Source organism: Pseudophryne corroboree, chromosome 7, assembly GCF_028390025.1.
Source record: "Pseudophryne corroboree isolate aPseCor3 chromosome 7, aPseCor3.hap2, whole genome shotgun sequence".
NCBI lineage: Eukaryota > Metazoa > Chordata > Amphibia > Anura > Myobatrachidae > Pseudophryne > Pseudophryne corroboree.
In genome coordinates, this window is record NC_086450.1 from 352,121,719 (window position 1) to 352,132,314 (window position 10,596).

General features: G+C 38.7%; 1 pseudogene; it reads left to right on the forward strand.

Annotated features, from left to right (window-relative positions):
* Positions 1-8,983: 8,983 nt before the first annotated feature.
* Positions 8,984-9,102, forward strand: LOC134947111 (5S ribosomal RNA; annotated as a pseudogene).
* Positions 9,103-10,596: the final 1,494 nt, after the last annotated feature.

Genomic DNA, 10,596 nt, shown 5'->3' on the forward strand with positions numbered 1-10,596 from the left:
TATCCCCAATTTCCTTCCGTAGGTCCTCGTCTGTCATAAGTACATGATGGTGTTTTTGTAAGGCTTTGTTTATGTCCCTCCATTCCTTACAATATGTACTGATGAATCTTGTTTCAATATCTTTTTTCTCTTTCTTTTTCGGGGTGAGTAGATTGGTTCTGGGGACAGTTTTGGTGTGATTATATGCTTTTTGTAGTTCCTTCTTACTGTATCCCCTCTTTTTCAACCGGGTTTGTAGTTCATCAGCCCTCTGCTTATACGTTGTCTCATCTGAGCAGTTCCGTCTCATTCTAATATATTCCCCTTTGGGAATCCCCCTCAGGGTAGCTGGAAGGTGTGAGCTGCTGTGGTGCAGTATGCTGTTTGTGGCTGTTTTTTTGCGGAAGACATCCGTTTCAAGTTTATCTTCAGTTCTTGTTATGATCAAATCTAGGAAGGTTATGCTCTCTTTACTGATGTCATGAGTCAATCTGAGATTCAAATCATTCTTATTAAGAACTGATATAAATTTCTCAAGATCCTCTTTCTCCCCTTCCCAGATGATATGAATATCGTCGATAAATCTGTACCAGCTGACAATATGTTCAGTATACTCCGCATTATTCTCATTAAAAACCCACTCCTCCCACCAACCCAGGTAGATGTTAGCATAGGTTGGGGCACAAGTACTTCCCATCGCGGTCCCCCGCAATTGTAGGAAGTACTTGTCGTCGAAGAGAAAAAAGTTTTTGGTCAAAACAAATCTCAATAACTGTGTTAGAAAATCATCAAAATCCTGGTGTATGCCCATATTAAGGAAGTACTCCACAGCTCTTATACCAACCTCATGGCTGATACTTGTGTAGAGTGCTTCCACGTCACACGTACATAGCCAAGTGTTCGGCTGTAGTGTGACATGTTCTAATTTGTTCAGCACATCCATGGAGTCTCGTACATATGAAGGTAATTCCAGGACAAAACGCCTTAAATTTTGATCTATAAAGATACTTGCCCTTTCAGTCAGACTACCAATGCCTGAAATTATTGGCCTCCCAGGGGGGTGTTCCCTGTTCTTGTGCACCTTTGGGAGCATATAATACGTTGGTGTCCTGGAGTCATGGACTTCCGGGAATTCCGCTTCCATCTTGGTAATGACCCCATCCTGTAACGCATTATTAATCAAAACTGTATATTCTTTCAAAAGATTAGCAGTAGGGTTGAAAATTAGTCTTTTGTAGGTGGTGGTATCTGACAGTTGCTTGTATGCTTCTTTCAAATAAAGTTCCTTACTCCATAGGACGACGTTACCCCCCTTGTCAGATGGTTTTACTATAACGTCATCCCATGAGTTAATCTCTCTCAGGGCTTCTTGTTCCTCTTTATTGAGGTTATTCACCTGGTCCCTTCTCTTGTTCTCAAAGATTACATCCAATTCTTTGCTCATGAGTTCAAAGAACACATGGACAGGTGGACAGATGTACGGGTTAGGACAAAATGTAGATTTTCTCTTTAGAATGGGTCTGGATACATGTTGTGAGTTCATTCCCATTCTGTGCTCTTCAGCTAGTTCCTCTAAAGTGAGTAACGCCTCCATCTCTGCTTCACTTAGGGAAAATGTATCGAATTCTCCATTCTCACCCATACTGGCACTTTCCATTTTTTTCAAACTATGAAATTTTTTAAGAAGCAATTTTCTGGTAAATAGAAACAAATCCTTTTGGATTTCAAATCTGTCAACATTTTTTGTTGGCGAAAAACTAAGACCCTTAGAGAGTAGCTGTATATGCTTGGATTCTAAAACTCTAGTGGTCAGATTAATCACTTGTAATTCATCCTGGTCTAGGTCCTCCTGTAGGGGCGTCTGGTTCTCTGAGGATACCTGTCCCAGTCTCTTGCCTCTTTCTTTTTTCGAGTGCTTTTGCCCTCCCCGTCTGATCTTCTTCCATCCTCCGTTCCTCGATCTCCTGTCCTTGATTTGGGGCCTAGATCTAAAAAACGGGCTCTCTGCCACCCCTCAACTTCTCTGCCTCCTTCTCCCTCAGATGATTCTAATTCCGATGAGCTGTAGTTAATGGAATTTTCTTGGACTCTCCTCTGTGATCTTACGTTCCAACTATACACCTTGTTATTAGCATAATCACTTCTGTCCCTAGCAAACTTAGTTCGTTTGCGCTCCATCAGCCCTTTCTCAAATCGATCTAAGTCTGTTCTATATTTTTCATATGCTTTTTGAAACTCTTCCTCTTTCTCATGTATTTTCAGTTTTTCACTGATTTTGTCTATCTCAATTGAACAATTGTCCAAGATGCGAGTATCATGTTTGACAAGAATATTCATGAGATTTTTGGAGCATCCTAAAAGGGTGCTCTCCCATTCCTTTTTGAGATCATCCTCTAACTCAAAGGAGGGAAACAGCTTCGGTCTGAGGCCTCTAGGGGTCATGTCATATTTGATGTAATTTATGAATGTAGTTTTGCTCCAATGAGCCTTAGTTTGTTTGTATAACATATTTTTTAGCTCTATTAGGTCATCCATCCAACCTGTGGATTTGTTCATACTGTAACCTTCACTGAGAAATTAGCTTTGCTCACCATTCCATCTCTCCCTTCTACTCCCTAGATCTTTACTGAGGCTAAAGCTACTCATGTTGTACCAGATGGGTAGGTATATATGTATTGGCTATGCTATTGTCGTTCAAATACAAAGATAATTTTAATAGAGTTCTGTGCTGGGATAGAAGAGGGTTTTCACTAGAGGCTACCCTGTACACTAAATTCAAAAGAAACAAGGAAATTCCGCACCAGATAGATTTTAATTTGATAGATAATGGTCACAGGGATATAGTCTCTCAGTAACTATAAATATTACAGATACATGCTTGCAGACTGGTGCTACCCACTAATCCTAAAGTACATACAAACAAGGTAAGAAAAAGGGGATCAGTTTCTCTGGGTGCACTCTTATTTCCCAAGACCAATAAAGATTTTTGATATCAAATCTGTGTCTTTATACTTTTATTATATATATATATGTATATATTCACACTTGATTTGTAGTACCTACCAATACCCATATGGAATAACTCAACTTTATTAATGTCCCATATGAAGTATTATGACCCTATATTGGGCCGTAAAAGTGAAATATAAAAACAATAAAGAATAATAAACGTGAATCAGAAAAATGGACAAATAAAGAAAAAGAAAGAATTTATTTGTCCTGGTGTCAAATAATAAAGAAGATTAAAGTCAAAGCCGTGTGCTGCCTGTCATTAATTAATATTCTATATATACATAGTATTCCAATGTTGTGTTCCTAAGAAGAAAAAGTTAGGATATAATTATATATCTCTATACATGTATTTTTTATTTTTGTTATATACTCCCTTATTGGTAATATGATTCTTCCTATATCTATATCCACCTTATCGTGTTGTTGTGAACAATAATTGCCCTTGATTATCTATGAGCCTTTTATTGTTAAATAGGGACAAACTTTCCCAGCATAGATATTAATTCTGTGCTTTCATCCTGCTAGACATCATGGTTACATTTAAATGTTACACCTGGTGCCCACAAGTTATCTTGATACAAATGTTGCTAAATCTAAGCAAGGTCTCTTGCTATATTGTAACCATACTATGTTATCAATAGAGACCTGCAGTGTCTCTTTCCAAATGGAGTATAATTACAAATGACTTCTTATTGTAGGCAGGAGACACATTTGGGATATTACTTACATCCAAATATTCGTACACATATGCACAGTATATGTATGTGAAATTTATTAATTATATTGTATAGCCTTTTGTGCTAATAACATTGCACATTAATCATATACACACCTTTTGTGCTGGAAGCATTGCACATTACTCATATATATACACCATTTAGAGAGGGATCAATTCATAATCCCCTACTTGAGTTATTGTGTGTTCGTGTGCTATATAGCCCCAATGAAAGGTGATGTGTTTTGCTAATATTCTGTACTGACAGTAATCCTGCTTGGTATTTTATAGTATAATACACAAGTATCTAATGTTCTATGTATATACAATAAATATATTCCTATTCTCTTTTATCAAATGCCACAGGTATATATGGAAAATCAAGGCTATCTATACTATATATTGTCACATAACATAACACTGTACTATGCTGGCTAATATCCCTATATGCCTAAGTGTGTAGATAAGTATCTGCTTCTGGGTATTAAAGTTATTTATATGCAGTGTCCTGTCGCTGTATAGACAGTGGGTAAATTGCTGTTTTCTTTGATCGAATGCCACGGCATGAATAAAGAGCCGAGGCTATCTGTGCTGGATGTTATCACATGTCACCACACTGTAGTACACTCGCTGCTATTCTAAACACTTAAACACTTAAAGATATCTTGCACAAACAAAACAATAGGTGGGTGGGTGATGCATTGGAATACAGTGCTAACTAATTACATTCATATTCTCTAGCAGCGCACGGCTAGTCCCTATGCGCATTTCACTCTATGTTAGAGCTTCGTCAGGGCTCTAGTGACCGGCGCCCGCCTCATGATGGGTTTATATAGGGAGAGGGAGCCAGTAGGAATCTATTAAATTATTCGTAGCCAATCTGTTATACGTTCTGGGGATTTTCAAATCCCCCGTCCGTTACCGCATACCATAGCGGCTCCCGTCCTGCGGCGGTGTCAATTAAGTTCTCAGTGTGTGCACACAGGTGCACTCAATAATTCTGTTATTCACACAGTTTCTTTGTACATATAGGGGACCCTGTGTTCTGGGTATGTAATAATCATATCCATACTATAATATATATGTTACAAACTCCACCTCGGTAATATTATTAAATGAGGAAACATGTAGTGTATTTGACATTTATACTCAAAAGGGGAATGGTTACTAATATAATATATATACCCATAAAATAAAGTTAAACATTATAAATAAATTCAGGGTCCTTGGTTCACACTATATCAGTTATAGGGCTGTATATCCATATACACAAAATACTTATATAGTTGCTTGTTGTACTAGAACATATATATAGTTGTATAATTACTGCAGACAAATGTCCCTATAATTCAGAGTATTCAAATTAAATACCTTTTTATTTTGAATATGTCCATTTGATCTTATACATAAATTATGAGTATATATATGAATATGAGTTCAAAATATTTGAACAAATAAATGTTAATTCCATTCTCTTTATCTATTTTGTATGTCCCTCCAAAACCATCATTATGATCATGCTGCAGTGAATATATTAAAATTTTGTTGTGTAAAATATATTGTTATAAATTATATATAATATTACCAATAATTAAGTGTGAATATGTGTGTAAAGTTTACGTGATAAGTGGACTTATAAAATATAGTGATGTTTACAACCGTGAAAATTATTAGGATCCCATTACCAAAAAAGAGGGAAAATAAAAAACCATATATACATAAAGAATCAATGTGAAAGTGTCAGATGAAAAGAAAGACATCATTATATCCCTTTAAAGTGAATAAATAAATTGTTTATTTGTGAATAATTACAAATAAAACAGTGCTGTGTATATTGGTACATTATACAGGTGTGTTTTTGTTCAACACTTTATACTGATAAGGAAGTACATAATATGTAAATCCAAAATTGATTCCTATCCATATTAATCTCAAAAATTATTGGGATATGGGGGATATATACACTTATTATCAGGCAATATCTAAAACAAATTGTCCATGTATTAGTAAGGGATGCATCCCCCCCCCCCCTGCATAACCCCATCACCGTCCCCTGTATCAGAGTCGGTATAGTGTCAACTTGCATTATTTGGGTGGGTGGGTGGGGGAAAGAAGGGGGGTTGTGGGGGTTTTTTGGGCTGAATTGCGCTGGGAGGGAATGGTGCAGGTTAATTAAAAGTGAAAAAAATAAGAGAAGGTATAAAGTGTGTGAGCAAGATGAATCATGCTCAGCGAGAAAGAGTCTTTATAGAAAAACGCTATAATTTAAATGTTCATTTAGGCCTTTGGGAGCCAAGGTGTCTAGTCTGAAAGTCCATTCACTCTCCTTTCTAAGGAGCATTCGTGTGATGTCTCCACCTCGGATCCCTGGTTTGATCTGTTCAAGGTCGTGTACTTTGAGATCTTTGACTGAGCTTGAATGATGAGTTAGGAAGTGTTTTGCGATAGTTGTCAGTTGTTGCATTCTTTGCTGGTGTTGGGTAGCATTCCTAATGTTGCTCATATGTTCAAGAGTTCTAATCTTTAGCATACGAGTAGTCATTCCTACATATCTCAGGCCGCATGGACAGGAAATGCAATAAACAACACTCTTGCTTTTGCAGTTGAAAAAGTCATTGATTTTAATCTGATCACCATATTTGTCCATCAATTCTTGTATGTTAACCATATGTTGGCAGATTTTACAGTTACCACAAGAGTAACTTCCTTTGATTAGTGGACCACGTGGTGATTGTTGTGAGAAATGACTACTGACTAGAAGGTCCTTTAGATTGGGTGATCGCCGCCAGCTTAGATCAATTTTGGTATTAAGTTTTTTGGCCAGATCTTCATCAGAAAGTACAATGTGCCAATGTCTTTGTAGAATGGACTTGATCTCCCTCCATTCTTTGCAGAAATACCCCACAAATCTTATAGTTTGGGATTCTTCTTTGCGCTTCTTTGTTGTTGTGTTAAAAATAAGATTATCTCTTGTGGTTTGGGTTATGTTGTTTTTTGCTTTCTTGATGGATCGCATACTGTATCCTCTGTCTTTTAATCTAAGTATCAGTTCTTTACTTCTTATCTTGAAAACTTCATCATTTGAGCAATTTCTCCTGAGACGTAGAAATTCTCCTTTCGGGATGTTAGTTATTGTAGGGGGAAAATGTGAGCTTGTTTGATACAGAAGAGTGTTGGTAGCTGTGTTCTTCCTGTAAATTTCCGTGGAGATCATGTTATTGGTGTCCCTGTAAATTCGGAGGTCCAAAAAAGAGATGCTGTCCTTGTTGTAGTTACAAGTGAATGAGAGATTAAGAGTATTGTTGTTGAGTTGCTGTATAAAGTCCAAAAGTTCAGTTTGTGTGCCATCCCATATGATGAGTATATCATCAATATAACGCGTCCACAATATGATGTGTTTTGTATAAGATTCACAGAGGTCAGAGAATACACACTCCCTTTCCCACTAACCGAGGAAGAGGTTAGCGTAAATGGGGGCACATGCTGCCCCCATCGCTGTTCCCCTTACCTGGGTGTAGAAGAGGTTGTTAAAGGTAAAATAGTTTTTGTTCAAAACGAAATGGAGAAGTTGTAATAGAAAATGGTGAAAGTCATCCATTCCCCGCATCTTCAAGAAGTATTCTACCGCCTGGATGCCACACCCTTCCTACCTTCACCTTCCTCCCATACATCTCACTTCAACAACCATCTCAACAATTCTAACAGCTGCCCGTGCCCCCAATAATGTCACATGCTTTTAACAAATTTGTCATACCAATTTTTGTTCATTTATAATTCAGTGTCCCGACTAAGTCTTCATATTTATATGATTCTCACCTCTCTCCTTTTTTCACATTCAGTTAATAATGTTCCTCACATCTATATAACACTTTTTTATATATTTTCCCTTATAGTTCTTTTATCCCCCCTTCTTTACCTTTACCCCTCAATCTCAGTATTTCGATATTCTCATCCAATTTATATTTTACAACATCACTCTTTAATCACTTTTTCTCTCATTCTCTCCCCTTCTTCTCATCTCATCATATTACACATTCCTTTTTTTCTCTCTTTCATATTCTCTGCTATTTATATCATCATGCTTTATTCCCCCACTCCTTCTGGACTCTTTGCGATCCCATTCTCTTCAAATTTACTATTATATCCAGTCTGATACTCAAAACAAGCTATATGATTATCTTTAATTACTCCCCAAACTTTGATTAGACCGATATCAGATAAATCTTACTCTCATTGTATTTTTTAAAAGATACTTTCAATACACAGTCCCAGTCTGCCGCAATTCAATCTCTCACCGTCAGGTGACTAATTATAAATAATCACAAACAGGTGCAATCTAATCTCCCTTGGTAGGCTGCGCCCATAAGTACGGCAGTGGGGAACTCCGAGAGCAGGCGATCATGTGATCAAGCTCTCGGAGCAAAACGTACGTCACTTCCAGTCTTGGCGCCCGAACTTCCGGTTGCACGGACCGCGGCTGCCGGCGCCTCCAGACTCGATTCCTGCATGCCCACTGATCTGAGGGTCTCCCATAGAGGTCAGGGTAAGACAGCCCTCGGCTTTTAGCCGAAAACGGGCTCTCCCTACCCTAACCTTTGCTCCCCCTGTTCATTCCCACAGGATCCATCATGTACTTCCCCATTTATTAGGGGAAAGGGGGCAAATCTATACTTTGTGATACACAATTACCTATTGATATTTTCATGATTATTATGCTTAATTGCTTCTTCTTCCTTTTTGTACACTATTACTGGATAAGGATAGGGGAGGAGTAACCCTCATGCAATGGACAATGCATTTGATTATTACCATATACGCTTTAGTTGAATGTCACTGACAATGACCATACTATTGACACATCTCTCATTGTTTTTGAGCATTTCAGAGAGGACATTATCAAACCCTCTTTTTTCTTAGGCTGATTAGGAGCACATTTGTGTGTTTTTTTTTGTAGTGTCAATTTACAGACTGCACAGTCAGCATTTGATGGTTGAATTCAGATCATTATTGGTCAGACCATTCTGGCATAAAATCTATCGGCTTGTGTTATTTTTTATTATTATTTTTGGTATTATTTATCTCGTAATTGTATAGCCAGAATTACTGTCTGAAGTCAGAACACTGCCGATCAGACTTCCCAGTACTAAAATCCATTAAGTTTATTATACCATTACCATCATTCATTTCTGACCACATACAATCCAACATTTATTCAATTTGTGATTGATCTTGGGTTCCAATACAATCGGAAAACGGTGCGCCTAGGAGACAAAATTTACCTACGGTCAGACCGCACTGAGTATGCCCAAACTCGTCTGATCTTGGAAGCCAAGCACTGCAGGGCCTGGTCAGTACCTGGATGGGGAACCACCAGGGAATACTAGGTACCGTAGGTATTTTACTCTCCAACAACCTAAGCATTTTGGGACTCATCACATCAATCTGATCTTAGGTCAATAGTATTTATCATATTATATCGGAATCGAGGGAGTGACCTCATCCATCTAAATTCCTTTCTATGGAGGATATGCCTGAATTTCTTTACGGATGAGGGTCCTCATATTTTCGCTCATCTTTAATATGATTTTGCCCACAACAGGTACATTGGTACTGGCAAATATTTATGTCCTTTAAACACTAATGCCAGCTCTCGTTTTTTCTTAAGTATATATTAATAAAAGTTAATTTTTAATAATTTCATCATTTCAATCCTGTCAAGTGTGCCCAGGAAAAGGCCTATAGTTTCCCTTTTTTGGTCCTTTGTTCTCTTCAAAGGCCCATATTTGTTGTTTCATAGTTGTCATAACTATCTTCCTGGAGCACCACCAACCATTTGCCGAATTTATTATCAGTAGTAGGCTCTTATGTTGGTTAAAAAATATTTATTTACTGAACTGAAATCATCATATCCTGTGCAGATTTTTTCTCTTTTGTTTTCACTCTGTACCTCTCAGCCTCTTAACCTTCACCCTGTGTCTCTTAGCATGCCCCCCTTTACTCTGTCTCTTAGCATGCACCCCTTTACTCTGTGTCTCTCAGCCTGCTCCACCTTCACTCTGTGCCTCTCTGCCTGATCCCCATTTACTCTGTGCCTCTCTGCCTGATCCCCATTTACTCTGTGCCTCTCTGCCTGCTCACCTTTCACTCTGCCTCTTTGCCTGCTCCCCCTTCACCATGTGCCTCTTTGCCTGCTCCCCCTTCACCATGTGCCTCTTTGCCTGCTCCCCCTTCACCATGTGCCTCTCTGTGTACTGGGCCAGCGCACGTACCCGACATTGGTCAACTATGCTAACGGGCTAATCCTGCTGTTAGCAGCAAAAAACCTCAGACCAGTATAATCCATTAAGTTCGGGAAGATGTGTCATAACAGGGGGCGGGGCTTCTCAGAGCAGATCCATCACTCACCAATGCCATTTTCTCCCTGCAGATCACACAGATGAGACGCTGACAGGGAGCGCTGCCCTCCTCATAACTCCAGCATACCTCTGCGGTACCAGGGTGTTATAGATGGTGGGGAGAGTGTTCTAACAACTGTTTATCCTATTAAGGTTATTCAGTCAGCGCCGGCCATTTATTCTATTAACTGCCTACTGGGGCACTGGGTGGCCAGCTCTGTGACTCTCTGAAGGTACTCTGGGGAAACTGTGTCTGACATTTTCCTGTGTGCGTGTGTGTGTATGTGCATTTATCCACATTACCATGTCTAAGGGCTCTGTATCTTGTGCTGCAGAGTGTGTATCTTCTCCTGAAGAGTCTATCCTATGTACTCAGGACTGCAATGTGCTTTCCCTACCTGTCGAATCCGAGCCCCCATGGGTGGATTCTTTAAGGGGAATGTTATCACAGATTTCATCTAGGATGTCACATAATGAGAAAGAAACACAGTTTTT